The sequence below is a fragment of the Oncorhynchus tshawytscha genome, linkage group LG03 (genome assembly GCF_018296145.1).
Source record: "Oncorhynchus tshawytscha isolate Ot180627B linkage group LG03, Otsh_v2.0, whole genome shotgun sequence".
Classification (NCBI taxonomy): domain Eukaryota; kingdom Metazoa; phylum Chordata; class Actinopteri; order Salmoniformes; family Salmonidae; genus Oncorhynchus; species Oncorhynchus tshawytscha.
This window is the reverse complement of record NC_056431.1, coordinates 56,288,163-56,315,614: the sequence shown is the minus strand read 5'-3', so window position 1 is coordinate 56,315,614 and position 27,452 is coordinate 56,288,163. Positions and strand designations below refer to the sequence as shown.

General features: G+C 44.8%; 1 pseudogene; it reads left to right on the top strand.

The window, feature by feature from the left end:
• The window catches only part of LOC112224321, a 78,248-nt pseudogene that overhangs the window by 8,614 nt on the left and 42,182 nt on the right, over positions 1-27,452 (top strand).

Below are 27,452 nucleotides of genomic sequence, written 5' to 3'. Positions count from 1 at the left end.
GGAAACCCTGGCACCGTGCCGCCATCCCATCATACTCCCTGGGAAGGTCGAGATGCATCGCTTGCTCCTGGACGCTCTCCTCTATCCTCATACCAGGGGCACCTGCTCCTGCTGACTCCATGTAGTGGGTGTGGTATTCTGTAAGTGGTGCGTATCTGGTGGCAAGGAAGTCAGACGCAGGAGAGAAGAACTTGATAATAGCCGGAGCAGTTTAATAGTAAAACCAACGGCATAAGAAATACAAAGTATGGGCACAAATAACTTGACGCGCACCAGTCAAACAAAATGTGCACAAGCACTTACAATAAACAATACCACACAAAGACATGGGGGGAACATAGGGTTAAATACACAACACATAATGAGGGAAATGAGAACCAGTTGTGTGGTAAAACGAGACAAAACAAATGGAAAATGAAAAATGGATTGGCGATGGCTAGAACACCAAACACCGCTCGAACACGGAGAGGCATCGACTTCGAAAGAAGTCGTGACATAACTGATTAACTCTGAAAGCCCTAGTTGTAACATAATGAATAGTTGTTAATAGTAGTAAGTAATCCTTTTTTTGCAATGTCTGACAAAAAAGGGAGGGAAAAATGCACCAGTCTGTTTCACTTCAAAGACTTTAAGAAGATAGATCAAATTTGAAAACATTTATAATTTCAAAAATACTCCACATCCTCTGCAGAATATACAAATACAAATACATGAACATGTTATTAAGTTGCAATTCAGTGCCATGACACATCTCTCTATATCATTATATTGCCTATGCACAGTGTGACAATACATCCCATCCAAACCAGCAATGTCCAAATCCAAAACATTACACTAATTAGTTTCACAGATTCAAACCCCTGCCAAACCCCTAAATAACCGAAAATAAGTTCCAAAAAACTCAGCCAACTTTCTGAATGGACCTGTGCCTGAAAGAAGTCACGGGCAGCCAACCACTGTGTATGGAGTTTTTATATGCCGAGTTGCAGCACCTGAAAGAGTTGGCTTGTGCATAAACTGCGAAAACAATTAGCGTCAAGCAGATAAGTCCCCCTATAATCCTGTTTATGGTCGGAATCAGGCAGATGTGCCTAGATTGATCCAGACAGGACAGGGCGCCAGCACCAGTTTACAGTAATCCCCCCTTCCCCCTCTCCTTCCCTTGTACATCACTGTATTACTGGAGGGAAGGAAACGGGTGAGGGGGACGCTCCCCCTTTCTAAAGCCTCAAACTATCACCCCTCTCTACCCCCTTTTCTGAGTGCCTTTTTCCCTTGTATCCTAATATATCACTGTTGTAAATAATGCCCTGTTTGTCATTGGTCCCTGTCTGCAGCCAGCTCATTTTGTCAATCGGGGGAGATTATCTTTATTTCCTCTAAATATATTGGATATTTTTGTAGCAGCCAACATTAGAGTGGGATAGAGGACGCACTCAAAGTATTTGAATAATTTCAAATCGTATTTGGACCCAGGTCTGGAAGAAGCCTGATCACCAGGAACAGATGGTGTCAACCGGGGTGTCCCGCTAAGCTTAGTAATGTGAGAGGATAGATGGTAGTTAATGTTCTGAAACACTGTCTGAGGAACAGGCTGGGGATCTTCCTAATGAAGAAAGGGTTTCACATGAAGAGAGACAGACTCATTTAGAGAAGAGAAGGAGTCACAGTCAGGACAGTTGGCCATCTTGGACAAAGAACCCAGATCTGTTTAATTGGAGTTGTGTCTGATGTTGATTGTCTTCAGCAGGAGGGCCAGGGAGAATGAGACACTAAACAATCCTGTGATGTCACACTCTGTCAACACATTACCCATTAAGAGTTAAAGATCTAATTCAGCTGTTTTTATCTCAAGATCGAATCATTTCTGCGTAACAATTAAGTACCTGACTTTACTGTACTGTAATTGTTTTCAATTAAAATGGTCAAAAATAAACAAAAATAGCTTCTTTGCAAAGGGCAATTTCTCAAGCAACAATTTTGCTGGCATTGTCTAGGGGAAAATTGAAAATTAGCTGTTATTGGCAGATAGGTTTGAAACTCTATTTCTTATTGGTCTATTAACTAATTTATCACATGGTGATGTCACCATGGAAGGCCAAAACTCAATCCCACCGAAACAGGCTGAAATTTCAGGCAGTCTTTTCAAACAGCTTTTACACTAAACGGGCATTATCATAAATTTCACAATGTCACATTGTTATTCCAATCTCATAGTGTGGAAATAAAGAATATATAAAACACAGGTAAATCACGTTTTTGACTGCACTGGGTCTTTAACACTTTTAAAGCTATTATCTCTCAGAACTAAAGTTATTTCTTTGTTCAAGTATAGGCCTAAGCCTTTATGTCAGCATTGTGGTAAAGGGCTCCTGCACTTCCGGAGCATGTCTTTGCTTCCTGTGTATCTCTAGGTCAGTCGGAGACTCTGAGGCGTACAGAGTATGTGCAGCTGAAGGATATGTTTGAAGTGAAGGTGAAGAGAGATGCTACGAGCCAGCAGACAGGGGGCACTCTCTTGGGCATCACTCTGTTCCAGTTTAAGAAGAATGGACCCAAGCTGAAGGACCATGCCATTCACTTCAACAACATGAATGTGGAACACTGTGAGATCTGGTTTTAAAAAATGAAGGAGATACTCAGTGGTAAGTGTGCTTCACAAAAAATATTTTAAACATATAGGACTGGTTTCTCTGACAAAGATTAAGCCGAGTTCTAGACTCAGTGGCGAATCTGCTTTTAAGACTGAATCTAAGATCTGGTAAACTGGCTCATATAGTAGTTGGTCTGACTGAGTAAAAAAGATGGAAAACATCAAATAATGTAGTGCATTTTTATGTGGACTCAACCTATGGCCCCAAACGTAATTGTACTGCCCTAAGTGGGCTGTGCTTTTGACAAATATTTGAACACCAAACATATCATGGCATATATGTTGTACAGCAGTTTGCAGTGATGTTGTTGCCAACAACCCACAAAGATTTTGAGACATGCTCAAATAGTTGGTCACTGATAATAAAGCAATACATTATCGATCACTGTAGTCACTAGGATATCACAATCTTTTTACAGGTTGTAACACAAAGACATTCTCCAATATCTTCCTGTTGTGATTTTTTAATGACTTTTTTAAGCAGCACCCCTGTGTGGTTATTGGCTCTGTGAGTGTCTCTAGGAAGAGACCTGGCATGATGGGGACACCTGTCTCTGAGGGCCCTGCTGGGTTGGACCATTTAGGCAGCCTATCCTCCTCCCCTCTCCACCCACTGTCTCCCCCTGTCAGTCCCGTAGAAGGAAAGATAATTACTAACTACAGGGTGGCCACCATCAACCTGTTCTTCAGGCCCTAGTGGCCAACACCTCCACATCGTTCTCCCACCCTCCTCCTCTCCAGCGTAGTCTAGGGCAATGACATGGCCATCACACAAAAAGAGTGCCCATATCCAACACCTTTCAATTAATCTACTACATGCTGCCTCATCAGACATAATATCCTTGACAATCTAAAATATCCACCCCAGAAATGTTGCCTAATATGCAGTACAGTGTGTGCATAGAATGTATGTTGGAGTTTCTGTAAATTAAAAACCTGGTTTAGAGATAGCTCTACCAGGTGCAGCTTAGACAAGCACTCGAAAGCTAGTCAGCCCCAGTTAGTGACACTGTCTGTCTGAACATAATGTTGTGTTAACACAATTCAGCGTAATCCCTGTAACGTTCGTTATAGCAGCAGCCAGCTAATACTACGTGATTAGTTCTGCATTAGTCATCTGAGATTAAAGGGGATTGTTGTTATGTTAGCTCAATCTAGCCGGCATTACACCATCTCTCCTTTCACAGGCCGGTCTGCTCTGTTATAGCCCTGTACTGTTCTGTTCCTCAGGCAAACCAAGGATTTGTCCAAAATGTCATCCTATTCCTTATATAGTGCACTACTTTTGACCAGAGCCCTATGGACCTGGTCAAAAGTAATGCACTGCCTAGGGAATAGTGTGCCATTTAAGACTCAGTACAACTTTGGCAAAGCCGACTTTTAAAGTTGTACCTCCCTCAGCCTTAGGAGGATCCAAAGCCTTGGCTGTGTTCCAAATGGCCCCCTATTCTCTATATATAGTGAACTCATTTTGACAAAGGCCCATATGCGTCTGGTCAAAAGTAGTGCACAATGTAGGGAATAGGGTGTCATTTGGGACGTTGGCCTTGGGTTTTTGTGTGAGAGGGCTGTGAGTACTTTGTACTTTAACACGAATTTATTAACATAATTAAAACAACATGCCTTGAGGCGGCCTACAGGACACTGAATAGCCTTATTTATGAAGAAAAAAACATACAAAAACAATCATTAATTGATTCGATATTGTCTTCTTCTTTTTTATGTTGCAGAATGGATCATCTTATGAAACTAAGCCTGGGCCCGTATTCAAAAAGCATTTTAGAAGAGGAGTGCTGAACTACAAGCGGTTTCGTCTTTTATCATTGTACAGAATATTTTTCACCAAATGTAACACAGCGGTAGTGCATTTGCACTACTAAATTGAACCAACAAGAGTTATTGGTTGTTATAAAACCTGCATCTCATTACACTGCTGGGCAAATATGGTTTGACACAGATTCATATACTAAATAAATATAGGGCTCTGGCTTGTTCGGACAAAGATCCACTGCGGCTCTAAATATTGACCCTGTTAAAAGGTGGTATTAGGAGCATAATGCAGAGCCCTTAGCCTTCACCTGGCACAACAAGGCCCAAGTAAGTACAAAAGTAAATTAAGGTCTTAACAGACCTTGTCCTTATCAACAATAGACATATAATGTTATATACGATTAAATAATAGCCATCAACTACATGAATCATGCATATATTCATTTAGGCTCTATACAAAGAGTTAAAACATAAACGGTAAAAAAATCCTCTCCATTCTGTTGTTAAACAACTTAGCTAACGGGTTTATGTAGTTCTCACACTATGACTTATCAATAGACATATGAATTCAGTTTAGAGGACAATGGTCAATGGATCAACTCTAAGTTGAACTCTGAGCTTTCCCCCCCTCTCTTTTTCTCCTCTCTGTTTCGCTCTCTCCTCCGCTCTCTCTTTTCCTCCTCCTGAGGGTCTTTAGCTACGACAACAATAAAGTTCAACTTGATGCAGGAGTGTGACCATCCACTTTGACAAGAGCACCAAGGCCATATTATCTGTCCAGAGAGGGGAGACGGCCTGGTGTGGGCTATGAGGGGCCTGGTTGGTCTGATTGACCTGCCCAACACAGGACCCACTAATCTGTGAAAGAAAGGGGGCTTTGAAAATGCCATGGAGGTGATTGTAGGATTGTAGCTCTACACAGCGTCGCTCCGCTCGCACAAGGCAAGGGTATCAGAAAGACACGGACATCCTGCCTTGAGCCTTGTACAGGTGCTGCCATTGTTAGCGCTGGCCTCTACACATGCTGGTCTGTCTGTGACCAGGCTGGTGAACTTACCAGACGACTGATGGCTGGTTTAATCTGGTGGCTGACACCCTCAGCTGGACCACGCCACCTCATGTGTCAGACCACATCACATGGCTTGTCACTGCGATGGCCCAGCAATGACCACAGCACTGGCCAAGGCAATGCCTCCATTTGGTTTCCAGCATTCAGAATCCATCTCTAGGAAAGGAGAGTGAGGGGTTGATAAAAAAGGCAAGGAGGGAGACGGGGTTATGCAGCAGCACCTTTTGTGTTTAACTGTCAGCTGGGACACTCCCTTCATTGTGCAACGTTATTAGAGGCTCCCTGGGAAAGGAGGGCGCAGGGATACACCGTTCCCACTGTAACAGGTGAGAGCTCCTGTAATCCAGCATACCACAGTTTAAATTCCCCCTGTGGGAGAAATTATTCAGCAGCACCACTGACTTAACAGCCTTATAATAAAACAAAAGACATCCCCCGGTGGAAAACAGAGAGAGCAAGAGAGAGCGAAAGAGAGAGAGAGAGAGAGAGAGGAGGAGCTAGCACACCGTCCTTTATGTTCCATTGTGTGAGGCTATCAAGGTATAATTTTAACAGGCAGTCATGCGCGGCGCGGACCAAGGTGACATGTGGCCCAAAGTAATGCATTTCTCTCCCAAACAGGCAAGTCAGTTAGCTAATGTGGGAAGCTAATGTAGTAAAAGATAGCAGTATGCATCTGTTCTTCAGGACACACACACATAGAACCTGGCTAAGGCAGTCTGGAGGAACTCTAATGAAGGAGCTGAGAGACAGAGACTTCACATCTCAGAGCACACAGGAGCCTAATATCCACCGCTTAATGTGACACTGAAACTTTATAATCACCTTCTATCAGAATGGCTAAAAAACAAAACATCTGGGGCTATATTTATAAAACATCTCGGAGTAGGAGTCTCTGAGTAGGAGTCTCAGAGTAGGAGCCTCAGAGTAGGAGCCTCAGAGTAGGAGCCTCAGAGTAGGAGCCTCAGAGTAGGAGTCTCTGAGTAGGAGTCTCAGAGTAGGAGTCTCAGAGGAGCTCTGCCTGACCGTAGAACCTTATTTATCATATGCAAAAATGTTATTACAATCAGTTGCATAAAGTTCATGATTTAAATTGCTTTACAGCAGATGACCTATTTGTCAGTGTGTGTCCAGCAACCTCCCCTCTCCTGATGTGGTCATATCCTCTGTAGGATATTAGTACTCTTCCTGGTTGGATGAGTGTATGAAGAACATTACCCTGGTCCTTGCCTGGTAGCTGACTAGATGAAATCAAAATCAAATCAAATCAAATTTTATTTGTCACATACACATGGTTAGCAGATGTTAATGGGAGTGTAGCGAAATGCTTGTGCTTCTAGTTCCGACAATGCAGTAATAACCAACAAGTAATCTAACTAACAATTCCAAAACTACTGTCTTATACACAGTGTAAGGGGATAAAGAACATGTACATAAGGATATATGAATGAGTGATGGTACAGAGCAGCATAGGCAAGATACAGTAGATGGTATCGAGTACAGTATATACATATGAGATGAGTATGTAAACAAAGTGGCATAGTTAAAGTGGCTAGTGATACATGTATTACATAGGATGCAGTCGATGATATAGAGTACAGTATATACGTATGCATATGAGATGAATAATGTAGGGTAAGTAACATTATATAAGGTAGCATTGTTTAAAGTGGCTAGTGATATATTTACATCATTTTCCATCAATTCCCATTATTAAAGTGGCTGGAGTTGAGTCAGTGTCAGTGTCAGTGTGTTGGCAGCAGCCACTCAATGTTAGTGGTGGCTGTTTAACAGTCTGATGGCCTTGAGATAGAAGCTGTTTTTCAGTCTCTCGGTCCCAGCTTTGATGCACCAGTACTGACCTCGCCTTCTGGATGATAGCGGGGTGAACAGGCAGTGGCTCGGGTGGTTGATGTCCTTGATGATCTTTATGGCCTTCCTGTAACATCGGGTGGTGTAGGTGTCCTGGAGGGCAGGTAGTTTGCCCCGGTGATGCGTTGTGCAGACCTCACTACCCTCTGGAGAGCCTTACGGTTGTGGGCGGAGCAGTTGCCGTACCAGGCGGTGATACAGCCCGCCAGGATGCTCTCGATTGTGCATCTGTAGAAGTTTGTGAGTGCTTTTGGTGACAAGCCGAATTTCTTCAGCCTCCTGAGGTTGAAGAGGCGCTGCTGCACCTTCTTCACGATGCTGTCTGTGTGAGTGGACCAATTCAGTTTGTCTGTGATGTGTATGCCGAGGAACTTAAAACTTGCTACCCTCTCCACTACTGTTCCATCGATGTGGATCGGGGGGTGTTCCCTCTGCTGTTTCCTGAAGTCCACAATCATCTCCTTAGTTTTGTTGACGTTGAGTGTGAGGTTATTTTCCTGACATCACACTCCGAGGGCCTTCACCTCCTCCCTGTAGGCCGTCTCGTCGTTGTTGGTAATCAAGCCTACCACTGTTGTGTCGTCCGCAAACTTGATGATTGAGTTGGAGGCGTGCGTGGCCACGCAGTCGTGGGTGAACAGGGAGTACAGGAGAGGGCTCAGAACGCACCCTTGTGGGGCCCCAGTGTTGAGGATCAGCGGGGTGGAGATGTTGTTGCCTACCCTCACCACCTGGGGGCGGCCCGTCAGGAAGTCCAGTACCCAGTTGCACAGGGCGGGGTCGAGACCCAGGGTCTCGAGCTTGATGACGAGCTTGGAAGGTACTATGGTGTTGAATGCCGAGCTGTAGTCGATGAACAGCATTCTCACATAGGTATTCCTCTTGTCCAGATGGGTTAGGGCAGTGTGCAGTGTGGTTGAGATTGCATCGTCTGTGGACCTATTTGGGCGGTAAGCAAATTGGAGTGGGTCTAGGGTTTCAGGTAGGGTGGAGGTGATATGGTTCTTGACTAGTCTCTCAAAGCACTTCATGATGACGGAAGTGAGTGCTACGGGGCGGTAGTCGTTTAGCTCAGTTACCTTAGCTTTCTTGGGGACAGGAACAATGGTGGCCCTCTTGAAGCAAGTGGGAACAGCAGACTGGTATAGGGATTGATTGAATATGTCCGTAAACACACCGGCCAGCTGGTCTGCGCATGCTCTGAGGGCGCGGCTGGGGATGCCGTCTGGGCCTGCAGCCTTGCGAGGGTTAACACGTTTAAATGTCTTACTCACCTCGGCTGCAGTGAAGGAGAGTCTGCATGTTTTCGATGAGTGTAAAATCTTAGGCTGGTCCCTGTCTGCTAGCTGACTAGATGAGTGTAAAATCTTAGCCTGGTCCCTGTCTGCTAGCTGACTAGATGAGTGTACAATGTTAGCCTGGTCCCTGTCTCCTAGCTGACTAGATGAGTGTAGAATGTTAGCCTGGTCCCTGTCTCCTAGCTGACTAGATGAGTGTAAAATCTTAGCCTGGTCCCTGTCTGCTAGCTGACTAGATGAGTGTACAATGTTAGCCTGGTCCCTGTCTCCTAGCTGACTAGATGAGTGTAGAATGTTAGCCTGGTCCCTGTCTCCTAGCTGACTAGATGAGTGTAGAATGTTAGCCTGGTCCCTGTTTCCTAGCTGACTAGATGAGTGTAGAATGTTAGCCTGGTTCCTGTCTCCTAGCTGACTAGATGAGTGTAGAATGTTAGCCTGGTTCCTGTCTCCTAGCTGACTAGATGAGTGTAGAATGTTAGCCTGGTCCCTGTCTCTTAGCTGACTAGATGAGTGAAGAAAGTTAGCCTGGTCCCTATCTCCTAGCTGACTAGATGAGTGTAGAATGTTAGCCTGGTCCCTGTCTGCTAGCTGACAGTGTAGGATGGGGCGTGTAGGATAGGGTGGCAGGTAGGCTAGCGGTTAGAGGAACTGAAAGGCTGCTGGTTCAAATACCCGAGCCGACAAGGTAAAAAATCTGTCGATGTGCCCCTGAGCAAAGCACTTAACCTTAATTTGTTCCAGGGGCGCCGTATTACTATGCTGATCCTGTAAAACAACAGATTTCACTGCAGTTATGTGACAATAAACATGTATTTTTATGTTACTTCGGTCCCTGTCTGTTAGCTGCATGGATTAGTGTAGAATGTTACCCTGGTCCCTGTCTGTTAGCTGCATGGATTAGTATAGAATGTTACCCTGGTCCCTGTCTGCTAGCTGCATTGATTAGTGTAGAATTTTACCCTGGTCCCTGTCTGTTAGCTGCATGGATTAGTATAGAATGTTACCCTGGTCCCTGTCTGCTAGCTGCATGGATTAGTGTAGAATGTTACCCTGGTCCCTGTCTGTTAGCTGCATGGATTAGTATAGAATGTTACCCTGGTCCCTGTCTGCTAGCTGCATGGATTAGTGTAGAATGTTACCCTGGTCCCTGTCTGTTAGCTGCATAGATTAGTATAGAATGTTACCCTGGTCCCTGTCTGCTAGCTGCATGGATTAGTGTAGAATGTTACCCTGGTCCCTGTCTGCTAGCTGAGTGTATAATGTTACACATTAACAGGCTTTCCATTAACTCACCATGTGTATCCATGGAGACACCACCTTCTCGTCAACTCCTCTGAATAGATACCAGTCCTTCGCTCAACCTTGCTTGGTCAACAATGTTTTCTGTTGTTCATCTTTGTATACTTAGTTTGGTGAGGTGGAGAAAACTTCCCCGTGAGCAAGTCAAGTCAATCAGTTAGAGGGTGAATTGTGTGGATGTAATGTAGTAATATGAATTAGTGGGTGAGTGAGTGAGTAAGGGATTGAGGTGTGTGTGATGGATACAGAAAGAAAGTGGATCAGGGAGTTGGTGATTGAGTGATTTCATTTGATCATGGAATATGGTAAGTAAGTTAGATGAGTAGGAGAGAAAGAGAGCATGAACAGTATGTTAGATGTAAGTAAGTTAGTGTGAAAATAGTGTGTGAATGAGCATGTGTTATGTGGGAGAGCATATAATAGGGAGTGTGTGTGTGTGGGCTCTCATCACCATGGGAGAGCGGTAGTGTGTGTATATCTGTCTCCTTTCTCTATGCGGAGGATGAAACAGAGAGAAGCAGATGCTGTCCTCCGTAACAAAGGTATCACAGCCGTATCACTTTCACTGGAGGGAGTACCAGTCCTGTCTTAGTGTATTCCCCCCCACAGACTGGACCCTTCTGTCTGTCTTTCTGACCGCATCTGTCTGTCTGTCTCTGTCTCTCTGTCTGACTTTAACTGTCTGTCTGTCTGTCTGTCTGTCTGTCTGTCTGTCTGTCTGTCTGTCTGTCTGTCTGTTTGGGGCTGTCTGTCTGACTGTCCCCTGTCACTGTCTGTCTGTCACTGTTGAAGCACAGAACACGTGTCGCTGTCTGACACATACACACCGCATTTATAAAAGAAAACCCACCAGCAATATAACACACAGGATTATCACCTACAGTGAAAACACACCAGCAATATAAACCGAGGATTATCACCTACAGTGAAAACACACCCGCAATATAAACAGAGGATTATCACCTACAGTGAAAACACACCAGCAATATAAACAGAGGATTATCACCTACAGTAAAAACACACCAGCAATATAAACAGAGGATTATAACACCTGTATAAAAAATCACCTACAAAACACCAGCAATATAAGGCACAGGATTATCACCTACAGTGAAAACACACCAGCAATATAAACAGAGGATTATCACCTACAGTGAAAACAAAATAAACAGAGGATTATCACCAGCACATATAAACAGAGGATTATCACCTACAGTGAAAACACACCCGCAATATAAACAGAGGATAATCACCTACAGTGAAAACACACCAGCAATATAAACAGAGGATTATCACCTACAGTGAAAACACACCAGCAATATAAACAGAGGATTATCACCTACAGTGAAAACACACCAGCAATATAAACAGAGGATTATCACCTACAGTGAAAACACACCAGCAATATAAACAGAGGATAATCACCTACAGTGAAAACACACCAGCAATATAAACAGAGGATAATCACCTACAGTGAAAACACACCAGCAATATAAACAGAGAATAATCACCTACAGTGAAAACACACCAGCAATATAAACAGAGGATTATCACCTACAGTGAAAACACACCCGCAATATAAACCGGGGATTATCACCTACAGTGAAAACACACCAGCAATATAAACCGAGGATTATCACCTACAATGAAAACACACCAGCAATATAAACCGAGGATTATCACCTACAATGAAAACACAACAGCAATATAAACCGAGGATTATCACCTACAGTGAAAACACACCAGTAATATAAGGCACAGGATTATCACCTACAGTGAAAACACACCAGCAATATAAACAGAGGATTATCACCTACAGTGAAAACACACCCGCAATATAAACAGAGGATTATCACCTACAGTGAAAACACACCAGCAATATAAACAGAGGATTATCACCTACAGTGAAAACACACCAGCAATATAAACAGAGGATTATCACCTACAGTAAAAACACACCAGCAATATAAACAGAGGATTATCACCTACAGTGAAAACACACCAGCAATATAAACAGAGGATAATCACCTACAGTGAAAACACACCAGCAATATAAACAGAGGATAATCACCTACAGTGAAAACACACAAGCAATATAAACAGAGAATTATCACCTACAGTGAAAACACACCAGCAATATAAACAGAGGATTATCACCTACAGTGAAAACACACCCGCAATATAAACCGGGGATTATCACCTACAGTGAAAACACACCAGCAATATAAACCGAGGATTATCACCTACAGTGAAAACACACCAGTAATATAAGGCACAGGATTATCACCTACAGTGAAAACACACCCTCAATATAAACAAAGGATTATCACCTACAGTGAAAACACACCCGCAATATAAACAGAGGATTATCACCTACAGTGAAAACACACCAGCAATATAAGGCACAGGATTATCACCTACAGTGAAAACACACCCGCAATATAAACAGAGGATTATCACCGACAGTGAAAACACACCAGCAATATAAACAGAGGATTATCACCTACAGTGAAAACACACCAGCAATATAAACAGAGGATTATCACCTACAGTGAAAACACACCAGCAATATAAACAGAGGATTATCACCTACAGTGAAAACACACCAGCAATATAAACAGTGAAAACACACCCGCAATATAAACAGAGGATTATCACCTACAGTGAAAACACACCAGCAATATAAACAGAGGATTATCACCTACAGTGAAAACACACCAGCAATATAAACAGAGGATTATCACCTACAGTGAAAACACACCCGCAATATAAACAGAGGATTATCACCTACAGTGAAAACACACCAGCAATATAAACTGAGGATTATCACCTACAGTGAAAACACACCAGCAATATAAACAGAGGATTATCACCTACAGTGAAAACACACCAGCAATATAAACAGAGGATTATCACCTACAGTGAAAACACACCCGCAATATAAACAGAGGATAATCACCTACAGTGAAAACACACCAGCAATATAAACAGAGGAGTATCACCTACAGTGAAAACACACCAGCAATATAAACAGAGGGTTATCACCTACAGTGAAAACACATCAGCAATATAAGGCACAGGATTATCACCAACAGTGAAAACACACCCGCAATATAAACAGAGGATTATCACCTACAGTGAAAACACATCAGCAATATAAGGCACAGGATTATCACCAACAGTGAAAACACACCCGCAATATAAACAGAGGATTATCACCTACAGTGAAAACACACCCGCAATATAAACAGAGGATTATCACCTACAGTGAAAACACACCAGCAATATAAACAGAGGATTATCACCTATAGTGAAAACACACCTGCAATATAAACAGAGGATTATCACCTACAGTGAAAACACACCCGCAATATAAACAGAGGATTATCACCTACAGTGAAAACACACCAGCAATATAAACAGAGGATTATCACCTACAGTGAAAACACACCCGCAATATAAACAGAGGATTATCACCTACAGTGTAAACACACCCGCAATATAAACAGAGGATTATCACCTACAGTGAAAACACACCAGCAATATAAGGCACAGGATTATCACCTACAGTGAAAACACACCAGCAATATAAACAGAGGATTATCACCTACAGTGAAAACACACCCGCAATATAAACAGAGGATTATCACCTACAGTGAAAACACACCAGTAATATAAACAGAGGATTATCACCTACAGTGAAAACACACCCGCAATATAAACAGAGGATTATCACCTACAGTGAAAACACACCCGCAATATAAACAGAGGATTATCACCTACAGTGAAAACACATATGCTGCTTTGCATCTCTTCACTGTACTTAAAGTATGTTATTTTTTTTTAATATTTTGGTTTATAATGTACTTAGTGCTAATACATATTCAAAAAGTTCATAATGGTAACCTTTTGTGTTAGTAACCAGAGACACATTCCCGTTAGTCTTTTTGGATTATTTAATGATTTCCAAATACAGTATTTGTTTATTTTTTGTATTTATATTTGTTTTATTGACCCAAATCACATGCAGATAAAGATTTCTATTATATTCACAACACAGTTATTATATTCACAACACAGTTGTTATATTCACAACACAGTTATTATATTCACAACACAGTTATTATATTCACAACACAGTTATTATATTCACAACTGTCACGTTCTGACCATAGTTCTGTTATTTTATTCTTTGTTTTAGTATGGTCAGGGCGTGAGTTGGGGTGGGCAGTCTATGTTTGTTTTTCTATGTTCGGTTTCTGTGTTCGGACTAGTATGGTTCTCAATCAGAGGCAGGTGTCGTTAGTTGTCTCTGATTGAGAATCATACTTAGGTAGCCTGGTTTCACTTTTGGTGTGTGGGTGTTTGTTTCCGTGTGTGTGTTTGGGCCACACGGTACTGTTTCGGTTTTGTATATTTCACGTTTATTATTTTGTTCCAGTGTTCAGTTGTGTTTTTTTAAATAAATCTATATGGACACTTACCACGCTGCGTTTTGGTCCGATCCTTACTCCTCCTCAGACGAAGAGGAGGAAATCCGTTACAACAACACAGTTATTATATTCACAACAGTTGTTATATTCACAACACAGTTATTATATTCACAACACAGTTGTTATATTCACAACAGTTATTATAGTCACAACACAGTTGTTATATTCACAATGCAGTTATTATATTCACAACAGTTATTATAGTCACAACACAGTTATTATATTCACAACACAGTTGTTATATTCACAACAGTTATTATAGTCACAACACAGTTATTATAGTCACAACACAGTTATTATAGTCACAACAGAGTTGCTATATTCACAACAGTTATTATATTCACAATTTATATTCATTTGTTAAAGTACTGTGAATAAATCCAGAAGAATTGTGGTGTATTTTTGTAATCAGCCTACATCTACAACTCTCTGTAACACATACTGGACACATACAGCCTAAATAATCCCAAATATCTAGTCAATTTATCCAGCATTGGGAGGATTGGGTTTGGTTGGGGGCAGAGCACATATGGAGGAAGGGATGTGTGTGTGTGTTGGCGTCAGATCCAGAGCCTCAGCACGGTGATCCCCCTGCTTGAGGGGGTAAATCTGGAGATGGCCGGGTGGGGAAGGGACTCGGTGGGGTTTCATGCAGGGACTGGGCTGGGGGCTCCCCCACCGCTAATGCGTTCTAATGCCAGCTCCTGACACAGCGCCAGATGCTCCTGTTTGGCAGGGCATCTGAGGATCTGAAGAAAGGTCTGGGGTGTTGGGTTCGCCACCCGTATGCCATACGCCCAGGAGAAGTAGCACAAGATGGGGACAATATGGGGACAAGACGAGTCCAGCCTACACGACTCAGTACTAAGTTAGCCTGGTCCCAGATCTGTTTGTGCTGTTTGGCCAACTCCTACAGTCATTGTCATGTGGCCTGTGTCTTGACAATTACCATAGGAGTTGACAAGACAGCACAAACAGATCTAGGAACCAGGCTAGTTCTCCATATCCTGTATGCCGTCTTTTAATTCCCTGCCTCTCCTGGGCCTTCCAGATCATCCAGGATCCAGCCCCTTAGAGGCCCCACGAGGCCCTGACCTTCCCCAAACTCAGATTCCCCAGCCTGGGCTCAGCCAGGAGGATCATGGCCCCCTCACCAGCCAGGCAGCCAGCCAGTGAATCAGTCAGCCATGGATTTTCAGCAGGGAAAAAATAAGACATCTGTTCCGAAAGGATTAGCAAATATTCTGTGCTCTTCTGAAAGCCTGTCTGTGTCCGAGTATTGTCATTGAAGCAATCACTGAGCTGCATATGTGCATTACATCTCTCTCTCTCCCTCTCTGCCTCGTGAACACTCACCATCCCAGTGTTTTTGAACTCATTAAATGGGAGATTAGCAGCTCACAGCCAAATGAAAAAGAACAGGGACAACACAACATTGGTATACCAGGGCTGAGGCTGAGTAATTGGCCTCAGCTATAATAGCCATAGGTTACCTCCAAATGGCTCCCTCTTCCCTATAAAGTACACTACTTTTGACAAGGGTCCTATGGGACCTGCTCAAAAGGAGTGTGATATATAGGTGATAGGGTGCCATTTGGGACTTTACCATATTTCCCATCATAGCCCAGTTGTGATCGTTAGCCCACCAGAGGGGACGAGGCTCTTCGTCTTCCGGTAGGACAGAAGCTTTGTTTTCCAATAGAAATCACTGAGAAACCTGACCTCAGCTCCAGGTAATTTACTGGTGATTATGGGAAAAGTAGTCCCTTGTGACTTGTGGCTGTCTACAGGGGTAGAGAGAAGCCCTTAGCAGGTCTAATCTCGACCACAGCCACAGGAGCCACACGTCCTCTCCTCCTGGTTCTTTCTGTCTGCACTTAGTGGTGGTCAGAGACAGATGTAGTCACTGTGTTGGGCGACATTCATGTGTGTGTGTGTGTGTGTGTGTGTGTGTGTGTGTATGTGTGTGTGTGTGTGTGTGTGTGTGTGTGTGTGTGTGTGTGTGTGTGTGTGTGTGTGTGTGTGTGTGTGTGTGTGCATGTTGGGTGACATTAGGCTAGCCTTATGGTCCTCAGAGGTAACACAGCATTAAACCCATGAGTCAGAGACCGAAGACATCATCATCGGATACAAACTTGATGATCTCATGTTGTTTTCCACAAGTCCACAACATGGACAACATCACTCTCTAATTGCACATACAGTATCTTGTCAATATTCAGTCAACGTAGCACCATCATTGGTTATGTCACCCAAGCTCCCACGATTGACCAGTTTTCCATGTCATGTTAGCAACATGTAAGTTAATGAACTCAGAAACACTTTATATTTTTAAGGCTGATTCTGAGGATGCTAAACAGACAATTGAAAAACATAGCTTGTAAGTCTCATTCATCTGGCAGGAACTAGGTGGTAAATGTACCTGTTGGTGTATTTTATGGTGTACTGAAGTGACCCAATAAATACATTTTTCTGTTGTGTGTACACTGTGCATGTACATGAGTTACCCAGTGTTGATGGTAAACATTTCCTAGCGGGGAGAGAGAGGACTTAGTTAAACCCTGATTGAAGAGAGAGATCCCTCACCAGCCTGGCTACCCAGCCTGCCGTGTTGCTATGGTACATAATCCTCTGTGTAGTCTGAAGCCTGTAGGAAAGCTCTGCTGACGACTGGACTGAAACATAATATTGTGGATTGTATGGAGACTCATGTTGGTTTCATGTTGTTTTAGAAAGGAGAAGGCCAACAAGATTTACAGTCATAGGGTTCCAGTTACCTATGGCTACTTACAGTGTAATGCATTAGTTACTTAGATACTGTACCTAATAATAAAATGTTACTAATGCTATACTCCACTATATGGTGTTTACTTAAAATTAACAGCTATAATGCACAATCTAGTGTTCGCGTTGACAATTACCTAATCAATAGACCTAGCTGTAAGACCGATATACGGCTCAAAGTGTCTCTTTCGATATGATATGAAAAGCAGAGTGTTTTTTGTATCTGTCTGAGTCAGACAAAGTGTGGCTTAGTGTGTGTCTGTAGTCCCCTCCCCTCTGTGAGACTGGGGGCTGTGTGAAGTTAGCTGGGGGATGATGAGAAACTCCCAAGGCCCCCTCTTATCCTCCTTAACTTCCCCTGTTCCTCCTCCCAGTCCCCCTAGCCTTCCCCTGGCCTCCTAACCCTCCTGAGCCTCCTGGGCTGAGCCTCCTGATCCAACCCCCTGGCCTACTCTGGTCCTCCTGAGCCCCAGCCACAGCCCCAACTCAGTCAGCAGTGACAGCATCCTTCCTGCACCTGCTCCCAGTATCAGGGCCTCCGAGCCCAGTAGGAGTGGGAGAGGATAGAGAGACAGGATTGGTATAGTGGGCCTGGAGGTCATAGGGGGAGGGTAGAGAGAAGTGGAGTGCAGGGCAGGAAGGCCAAGTAAAGGCTGGAGATGTGGTCCTGCTCTCCAGCCTCATCTGTCTATCCTCTAGAGCAGTGGTTCCCAAACGTTTTATAGTCCCGTACCCCTTCAAACATTCAACCTCCAGCTGCTTACCCCCTCTAGCACCAGGGTCAGCACACTCTCAAATGTTGTTTTTTGTCATCATTGTAAGCCTGCCACACACACACACTAAATTTAATACATTTATTAAACAGAAGAATGAGTGTGAGTTTTTGTCACAACCTGGCTCATGGGGTTGTATCGTGGGGTTGTAATCTTACATATAAAACCTTATTTGTAAATCGAAAATTGTGAATAACTCACCACAGGTTAATTTTGTATTTGTATTAATTACAAATCCCCATTAGCTGCTGCCAAAGCAGCAGCTACTCTTCCTGGGTTCCAGCAAAATTAAGGCAGTTTATACAATTTTAAAAACATTACAATACATTCACAAATTTCACCACACACTGTGTGCTCTCAGGCCCTTACTCCACCACTACCACATATCTACCGCAAACCCAACACCCCCCATCACCCCGAGAACACCATCCCCACAGTGAAGCATGGTGGTGGCAGCATCATGCTGTGGGGATGTTTGTCATCGACAGGGTCTGGGAAACAGGTCAGAATTGGAGGAATGATGGATGGCGCTAAATACAGGGAAATTCTTGAGGGAAACCTGGATCAGTCTTCCAGAGATTTGAGACTGGAATGGAGGTTCACCTTCCAGCAGGACAATGACCCTAAGCATACTGCTAAAGTGATGAGGGCTGGATCCAGGATGTCTCTAGCGGGAACCCAGCACCTCTCCTCCGGGCCATAACCCTCCCAGTCAACCAGGTACTGGAAACCCCTGCCCCGTGGTCGAACACCCAGGAGACATTTTACCGTGTAGGCCGGATGGCCATCAATGACACGGGGAGGGGGGTACGGGGTAACACAAGACAGACAGCAGTGGAACTCAGGACTTTGGAGATTGGAACAGGGCCAATGAAATGAGGGAACAGTTTGCGGGACTCTACCTGAAGGGGCAGATCCCGTGTGGACAGCCATCCCCACTGCCCAATGAGGTAGCGGGGACCAGGGGTCCGACGACGGTCCACTAGTCGACGATACCTAGAGTTGGTCTTGCGAATAGCCCTGGCGCTTCTCCGGGTATGTTGACAGCGGGGGACAAACATCTGGGCCGAGGGTATGCTGACCTCCTGTTCTTGTTCCGGGAAGAGTGGAGGCTGATACCCCATGGAACATGGACAGTGTTGCCATCAGACGGAGGGAGCCCAGTGACAAAGTCCAGAGATATATGAGACCAGGGACAATGAGGGACCGGTAGAGGCTGAAGGAGGCCAGAAGGAGCTTGCCATGGAGTCTTGTTCTGAGCACACACTGTGCATGCGGCGACGAAGGCAGAGATGTCAGGAACCATGGTGGGCCACCAGAAACGTTGTCGGAGGAAGGCTAGTGTACGACGGGACCCTGGATGACAGGTCAGCCTGGAGGAATGAGCCATTCCAGGACCTGGGACTGGGGCTGGGTTAGGGACAAACAGCCGGTTAGCTGGGCCCCCTTCAAGTCCAGGCTGGGAGCATTGCGCCTCACGAACCAGGTTCTCAATACCCCAATCCACAGTGGCAGCAAGGCATGAGGTAGGGAGATTAGTTTCGGAAGTCGAGGGTGTGGCAGAGGAACTGTATAGCCGGGAGAGAGTGTCAGGCTCCACATTTTGTGACCCTGGGTGGTAGGAAACGGCTAAGTTGAAGCTGGTAAACAGGAGGGCCCACTGGGCCTGCCTGGAGTTGAGGCGCTTGGAGGTATGGAGATATTCCAAGTTTTTATGGTTGGTCCAGACCAATAATGGCTGTTCTGCTCCTTCGTCCCCGGTAGTCAATGCACGGACGCAGGGTCTTGTCCTTCTTCTCCACAAAGAAAAACCCTGCGCCGGCAGGGGATGCAGACGGACGGAAGGCCCCAGTAGTCAGAGACTCCTCTATGTAATCCTCCATAGCTTTGGTCTCTGGTCCGGACAGGGAATACAACTGACCCCGAGTTGGTGTAGTGCCTGGGAGAAGATCAATGGCACAGTCATAAGGACGGTGTAGGGAAAGGGAAGTAGCACGTGCCTTACTAAATACCTCCAGGAGGTCATGGTACTCAGTGGGAACTGCAGAGACATCCACAGTCTTGCTAACATCCTGAGGAAGACGACTTGGGGAAGGCTGTACTGCTTGAAGGCAGTGGGAATGGCAAAATGGGCTCCAACCCAGGATGGAGCTTGTGGTCCAGTGAATCACAGGATTGTGTTTTTGTAGCCAGGAATATCCCAAAACGACTGGAACATGGGGAGATGTAAAGAGGAGGAACTGTATGGTCTCACTGTAGTTACCAGAAACCCGTAATTGAACAGGCACAGTACTATGGGTGTCTTCCCCTATGGAGAGGCCGTCCAGTGCCATAGCATCCATGGGAACAGAGAGAGGCTGAGTGGGAGTACCAAGCTCCGAAGCAATGGTGGCATCCATAAAACGCTCATCAGCCCCAGGGTCAATGAGCACTCTGAGAGACTTAGATTGGTCTCCCCAGAGCACAAGCACAGAAAAGGGTGTGTGGGTGATGGGAATCAGGGAACTCCCAGTCTGAATCACCATAGTGCTGGTACCCACTAGAGACAAGGGTTTCCTAATAGGACAGGTAGCTAGCTATCAAATGTCCTGCCCCTCCACAGTACAGACAACAGTTACTGTTCATCCTCCGTGAGTGTTCCCCAACTGACAACCTAGCTCTTCCCAACTGCATAAGCTCATGAGTATCCAACTCAGCCATCGTAGATTCACGAGAGGGCTTGGGTGGCTTCGAATCCTCTTGGAAAAGCGGCCTAAGGAAACTTCCAGATTCCCTCGAAGGTGAACGAAACATAGCAGGTGCACGATGTTGCCCGAGACCAGACCTCCACTCACTCCTACGTTCCCTTAGGCATCCATTGATTTTGATGGTGAGGGTGATAAGGGAGTCAAGGTCCATTGGTCATTCCCGAGCAGCTAGCTGGGGAAAATAAGCGACACCTGGAGTGAGTGGAGACAATAACGAGGACAGATGAAACTGATCAGGGTGTGACACCAAGGGGATTTAACAGTTTTTACAGTCATTTTCTTAACAGCAAGATTTGCCAAGGCAGGATACTGAGTGCAGCCCAATCCAGAAATCTGACAGTGGCTTCTGATTACATTTAATTATCACAGAACCGCTTGTTGCAATTTTGATGAGGCTCTCTTGTTCAGATATCGGTAAGACTGGAGGCAGGGCATGGAAGGGATAATGAATCCAGTTGTTTGTCTCATCCGTTTCGGGAAAGTACCTGCATAATTGCGTACCCAACTCACTCAGGTGCTTCACTATATCACATTTGACATTGTCTGTAAGCTTAAGTTAATTTGCATAACAACAAAAAATAATACAGTACAATCATGGAAAGACCTGTGTGTTGTCCTTTTAAACGCAGACATAGAAGAGCTCCAACTTCTTAATCATATCCTCAATTTTGTCCTGTAAATTGAATATAGTTGCGGAGATTCCCTGTAATCCTAGATTCACATCATTCAGGTGAGAAAAAATATCACAGAGAAATGCCAGTCGTGTGAGAAACTCATCATCATGCAAGCTGTCAGACAAGTGAAAATTATGGTAAGTAAATAAAACTTTAAGCTCGTCTCCCTTGAAAATAAGTGCACTTCTGTATGTTGTAAAAGCGTTACATGGTCGCTGCCGTTACATGGTCATTGCAGAAAATACACAAGAGTTCAGGGGCCTTGCTTTAACAAACGTAATCATTTTCACAGTAGTGTCCAAAACGTATTTCAAGCTGTCAGGCATTCCCTTGGCAGCAAGAGCCTCTCGGTGGATGCTGCAGTGTACCTAAGTGGGGTCGGGAGCAACTGCTTGGACGTGCGTTACCACTCCTCTATGTCTCCCTGTCATGGCTTTTGCGCCATCAGTACAGATACCAACATGAGCAGCAGCTACGTTTGGCTACATATGGACCGTTAGTGGAATACCCACGAGAGAGTAACGGTTCATGTGACTGGATGTTAGTTATTTGACTAGGCTACCTGTATTTGACATTGTGTTGTTATTTCGCTGAACACTAGATGGTTTAATTTTATTTTTTGCAGTGATACGAGGCTACTCAGGCGAGAAGAAAAAACTGTATAGCCAAATGTATATCCCCGTTGGAAAATATAAATGGACTGTTTGAATTTATTTTTTAATTTTTAAAATTATTATTATTATTATTATTATTATTATTATTAATGTGAACCACATCGTTATTTGGCGTATCCCCGATGGCATTGCGAGTACCCCAGTTTGGGAATACCTGCTCTAGAGAGACTGGAGAAAGCACATCCCCAGGCCTGCTGTACCTTCCTGAGCTCCTCTCCTCTCCCGGTCACCCATGACACCATTGCTCCCTGGGACCCTGACGTTGGTCCCCTCTGTCTGCACATCCTCCTTGATCGTTGCTCGTTCCCTTCCTTTTGAACATGTGACCCCGGATGCCCCTGAAACCCAAGAGATCACAATGAATTGTCAGAATGGATAGCTGGGTGGCTGGCAGAGGGCCGGGGGTCCGGGCTCAGAGTGGGGCTCTGTCAGAGCAGAGCCAGGGCTGGCAGGCTGAGGCTCAGGCTCAGGCTGGGGCTCAGGGGGCATAGGGCTCATTAGCGTGTCGAGGTCAGGAACTTCAGGGACCAACCACCAGGGAGCCAGTGGATTAGAGTAATGAGGGGGATAAAGGAGACAATGATGGGGATGAGAGGTTCAGCATGCTGCCTCTCCCCATCGATTCCTGGGTCTCCACCAGGCTCCAGGAAAGCCAGGAAGGAACACTCCCTAATTCTGCCTAGTTCTGATCCAGTGTGGAAGCTCAGTAGCTCAGAGGCTGGGTGCTTAGTGGAGGGCAGGGTGGAGAACAGACAAAGAGAGGGCGGGGGGGAGCTCAGAGAGAGAGAGAGGGCAGAGGGAAGAGAGAGAGAGGGAAGGGTGGGGAGAGGGCAGGGGGAAGTGAGGGAGAGGGCAGGGGAATAGAGAGAGAGAGAGGCCAGAGGGAAGAGAGAGAGAGGGCAGGGTGAAGAGAGGGAGAGGGCAGGGGGAAGTGAGGGAGAGGGCAGGGGGAATAGAGAGAGAGGGCAGGGTAAAGAGTGGGAGAGGTCAGGGGGGAGAGAGGGCGAGCGTTGAGGGAAGGGGAGAGAGTTAGACAGAAAGTCATGACTCCCCCCTATCTCCCTCAGCTCAGACTCTCTAGCTGCAGTTCAGGTTGTGTAAGCGAGAGCTTCAAACCTACTGACCTTTAGAAGTAGAGCGGACTCAACTCACTCTTTGTTCAGCTGATTTTATAGCAAGTGCCTCAGACAAAAGCTCAATACACAGTGATAAAACTGACCATGCCTGGTAGGGATGCCTGCATTTACTGACTAACAGATGTGCTTGACCTGGACTGGAAATCCCAGTGAAGCAGAAATGTACCTGTTTGTTTGCCTTTTTTAATTCTGTTGTCCTCTGCTTCTGTTTTTGCTGTCTCTTTTTGGTGTCTACACCAGGACTTTGTGCTATAAAATAGCTTTACAAATACATTTGATTGATTGATTATCCCCTTGTCTTCTTGCAGGTTTCCAGAACAGGCCCAAATCCCTGAAGGTGTTTGTGAACCCTACCAGCCATAAGAAAGAGGCCTATCAGATCTACAGAGACTATGTTGCACCACTGTTTCAGCTAGCAGACATCAAGGCTGATGTCACCAGTAAGTGTCCCATGAGAGTGTGTGCGTGTGCGTGTGCGTGTGCGTATAGCAGCAGCTGTACTACTCTGTTGAGTCTAAAGTGCGTCTCACACTTAATAACAGGAGCAGTGACTCCTCTCCTTACTGAGTAACCTGACCCATGGGAGGGGCTAGGCCCATCTGTTCATCTCCTCCCCATCTCCTCCTCCCCATCTCCTCCCTCTCCTCACCCTCTCCTCATCCTCATCTCTTCCTCTCCCCCTGCTCCTCCTCCTGTCCCTCCCCATTCCTCTTTCCTCCTCTCCTCCTCATCCGGTTCCTTCCCTCCCCCTCTCCTCTTCCTCCTGTTCCTCCTCCCCCTCCTTCTCCTCCTGTTCCTCCTTCTCCTCCCCCTCCTCCTCCTCCTCCTGTTCCTCCTCCTCCCCCTCTTCCTCACCTCCTCTTCCTGTTCCCACTCCTCCTCCCCCTCCCCCTACTCCTTTCCTCCTCCTCCTGTCTGTGTATTGTGTACGTGCGTGTGTAAGTGCTTGTGTAAGTGCGTACATGCTTGTGTGTGTGTGTACTCTAATGAATGCTACTATCTGATTCCAGAGACTTCTAAAAGCCAACTGACTTCTAAATGCCAACTGTAATAGAATCTGGTTGTGTCCCAAATTGCACAATATTCACTATACAGTGCAATACTTTTGACCAGGGCCCATAGGGTTCATAGAGCTCTGGTCAAAAGTAGTGCACTATGCAGGCAATAGGGTCCCATTTGGGATGCGGCCCTTCTTTCCTGAGACTGTGTTCTCCCCGTGGGGAGGGTAGGGGATGAGTGGTCGACGAGGAGCCATTAAAACATACTTTACCTAATATAAATTAAATATCTCATTCGGGCCCCGGCTGGAAGCTGGGAGCTGTTCTGGAGTCTGCAATACACTGCAGTGGCATTTGGGACCAACTGGGTTTGATGATGTTATAATTTCTGTTATTGATGATGTTATTACTTCAATGAGCTGTGATGGTGACAAATGTGTCCGCAATTTACTTTAACAAGTGAATGGTAATGTCATTTGGACAATATAATGACAGTTAGGTAGAAACAGAAAAAAACATGTTTTTGTAAGCATATAGTTGTAATATTTAGAAAAACAGTTGCATAGAAAATCTAATGCATGACAAATCATAGAGTTTATGTGAATTTATGTATATGTTCCATTTCTTCTGGATAAAAAAGCATCTCTGCATAGTCACTGTTTTTACTGTATGTACACAACATACATCAACATCATCTTGATATAACAACACAACTGGTACCAGGGAAGAAACATTCCTGCAGATAATTTTTGGCTATAGTGTATTTCTTTCCGGATAGCAGGATATGTTCAAGCCCCTGTTTTTGCTGTACACTGAGTGTACAAAACATTAAGAACACCTTCCTAATGTTGAGTTGCACCCCCCCACCCAACATTTTATGCCCTCAGAACTGCCTCAATTTGTCAGGGCATGGACTCTATAAGGTGTTGAAAGCGTTCCACAGGGATGCTGGCCCATGTTGACTCCAATGCTTCCCACAGTTGTGTCAAGTTAGCTAGATGTCGTTTGGGTGGTGGACTGCTCTTGATTCACACAGGAAACTGTTAAGCATGAAAAACCCAGCAGCGTTGCAGTTCTTAACAGAAACCTGTGTGCCTGGCACCTACTACCATACCCCGTTCAAATGCACTTAAATATTTTGTCTGGCCCGTTCACTCTCTGAATGGCACACATACACAATCCATGTCTCAATTGTCTCAAGGCTGAAAATTCCGTCTTTAATCTGTCTCCTCCCCTTCATCTACACTGATTGAGGTGGATTTAACAAGTGACATCAATAAGGGTTCATAGCATTCACCTGGGTGTTTTGTACATTCAGTGTAAATGTCCACCTAACATTTCCATGTAACAAAACAACTGCAATGGTAGGCATTGGTACCAGAGACATAGACCAGGAATGAAACATCCATGTGGTTCTTCAGATAGATTTTAAAAAAAATGAATTTAAACAAATGTAACCTTTATTTAATTAACAGTGGGTTAACTGCCTTGTTCAGGGGCAGAACAACATATTTTTACCTTGTCCGCTCGGGGATTCGATCCAGCAACCTTTCGGTTACTGGCCCGACACACTAACCAATATGATACACATTCTCACACAACAAATCCTCATCTGCAAGTGTCACATCCGTCATAGAGGAGCCTGTGATGGTTGTGTGTGTGTGTGCTGGGTGGGTACAGCTGGGACTAACCTGCTCCGACGGAGAGGAGGTGCCCCAGAAATGCTAAATGGGGCAAGGCCATGTAACGCCATCTGTGGTATAGAACCCCGTTCCCCCATATTCCTTGGCATCTTCCTTTGTGGGTGTGTGTGTCGGGTGGGGGATGAGGTGGGGGGTGATTGTATCTGTGTGTGTGTGTGTTAAGGACAGCGATGCAGAGTGACAGCTACCTAGTCTCTGGAGAACTGGGTGGGGATACGGGTGCTCCTCTGCCTGGCGTGCCACCCGCTATCCTTCCTGTCTCCCCCACACCCCCACTGTGGATATGCCCACATCCCAAATTTCCAATGTATCAACTCGCTCCAGTGCTGTTGTACATCATAGTAGTTTCACTGTGTCCCTCGGATGTCCTTCCCCCCGGAAGGTTTGACCTCTTTCTGCCTGAAAAAAACAGATTTAGGATTTAGAATAACACACCAACTACACGTTATTACAAAATAATGAACATCAGTGTTGCAAAAGATTTAAAATATCCACACCAACTACACGTTATAACAAAATAATGAACATGAGCAGTGGCATTACTGACCTTGTTTTGCATAAGTGAGAGAAGCATTAACACTCTGGAGGCAGCCTCTTTGCATTGCTTCTCTTTTCTTCATACAAAATGCAAACCGCATGCAAGTATAAATTGTACTTTACCACCACCCCCATATGTTCATCAGCCATGTGCCAAATTAACATTGGATAGGGATACTAAAAGCCATGTTTTTGTGCCAGCCCAGCCCTCTGATTTAATCTTTCATTCATTAACACATTTATTTATGTTCTCTTGTCTTTCTCTCTTCACAGTCACTGAAAGAAAAGGGGCACACTTTATTCATTCTGTGCAGAGTCTAATTGGATGAATATGATGGGTAGGTTTGCTTGCCACACTATCTGTTAGATGGTCCATATAAATCCTCTCCATAAAATATCAGAGGGGCGGCAGGGTAGCCTAGTGGTTAGAGTGTTGGACTAGGTTCCGAAAGGTACAAATCTGTCGTTCTGCCCCTAAACAGGCAGTTAACCCACTGTTCCTAGGCCGTCATTGAAAATAAGAATTTGTTCTTAACTGACTTGCCTAGTAAAATAAAGGTAAAAAAAAAAAAAGAAAAGACAGAAAGAACACCAACCAATACACTGATATGAGCAGGTGTTCCCAGTACGGGAATGCAGCTGCAGCAGAATGATACATCTAATCTCATCTAAGGAAATTAATAAAACCAATCACTTTATTCATTTTTTCTATTCAGGGGTTAGGTAGGTAAACAAAAACACCACATTGATTGATTGGAGTTGAGTAATCAGCATGGTGAGATTCCAATTAATACAAGGTATTATACTGGGCTGTGATGTGAGGGTGGGAGGGATGAGGGTGGAGGGTGGAGGGATGAGGATGGAGGGATGACGGTGGAGGAATGGGGATGGAGGGATGAGGGTGGAGGGATGGGGATGGAGGGATGGGGATGGATGATGGCACAGAGTCAAAGTCAGATGAGGAAGTAATCC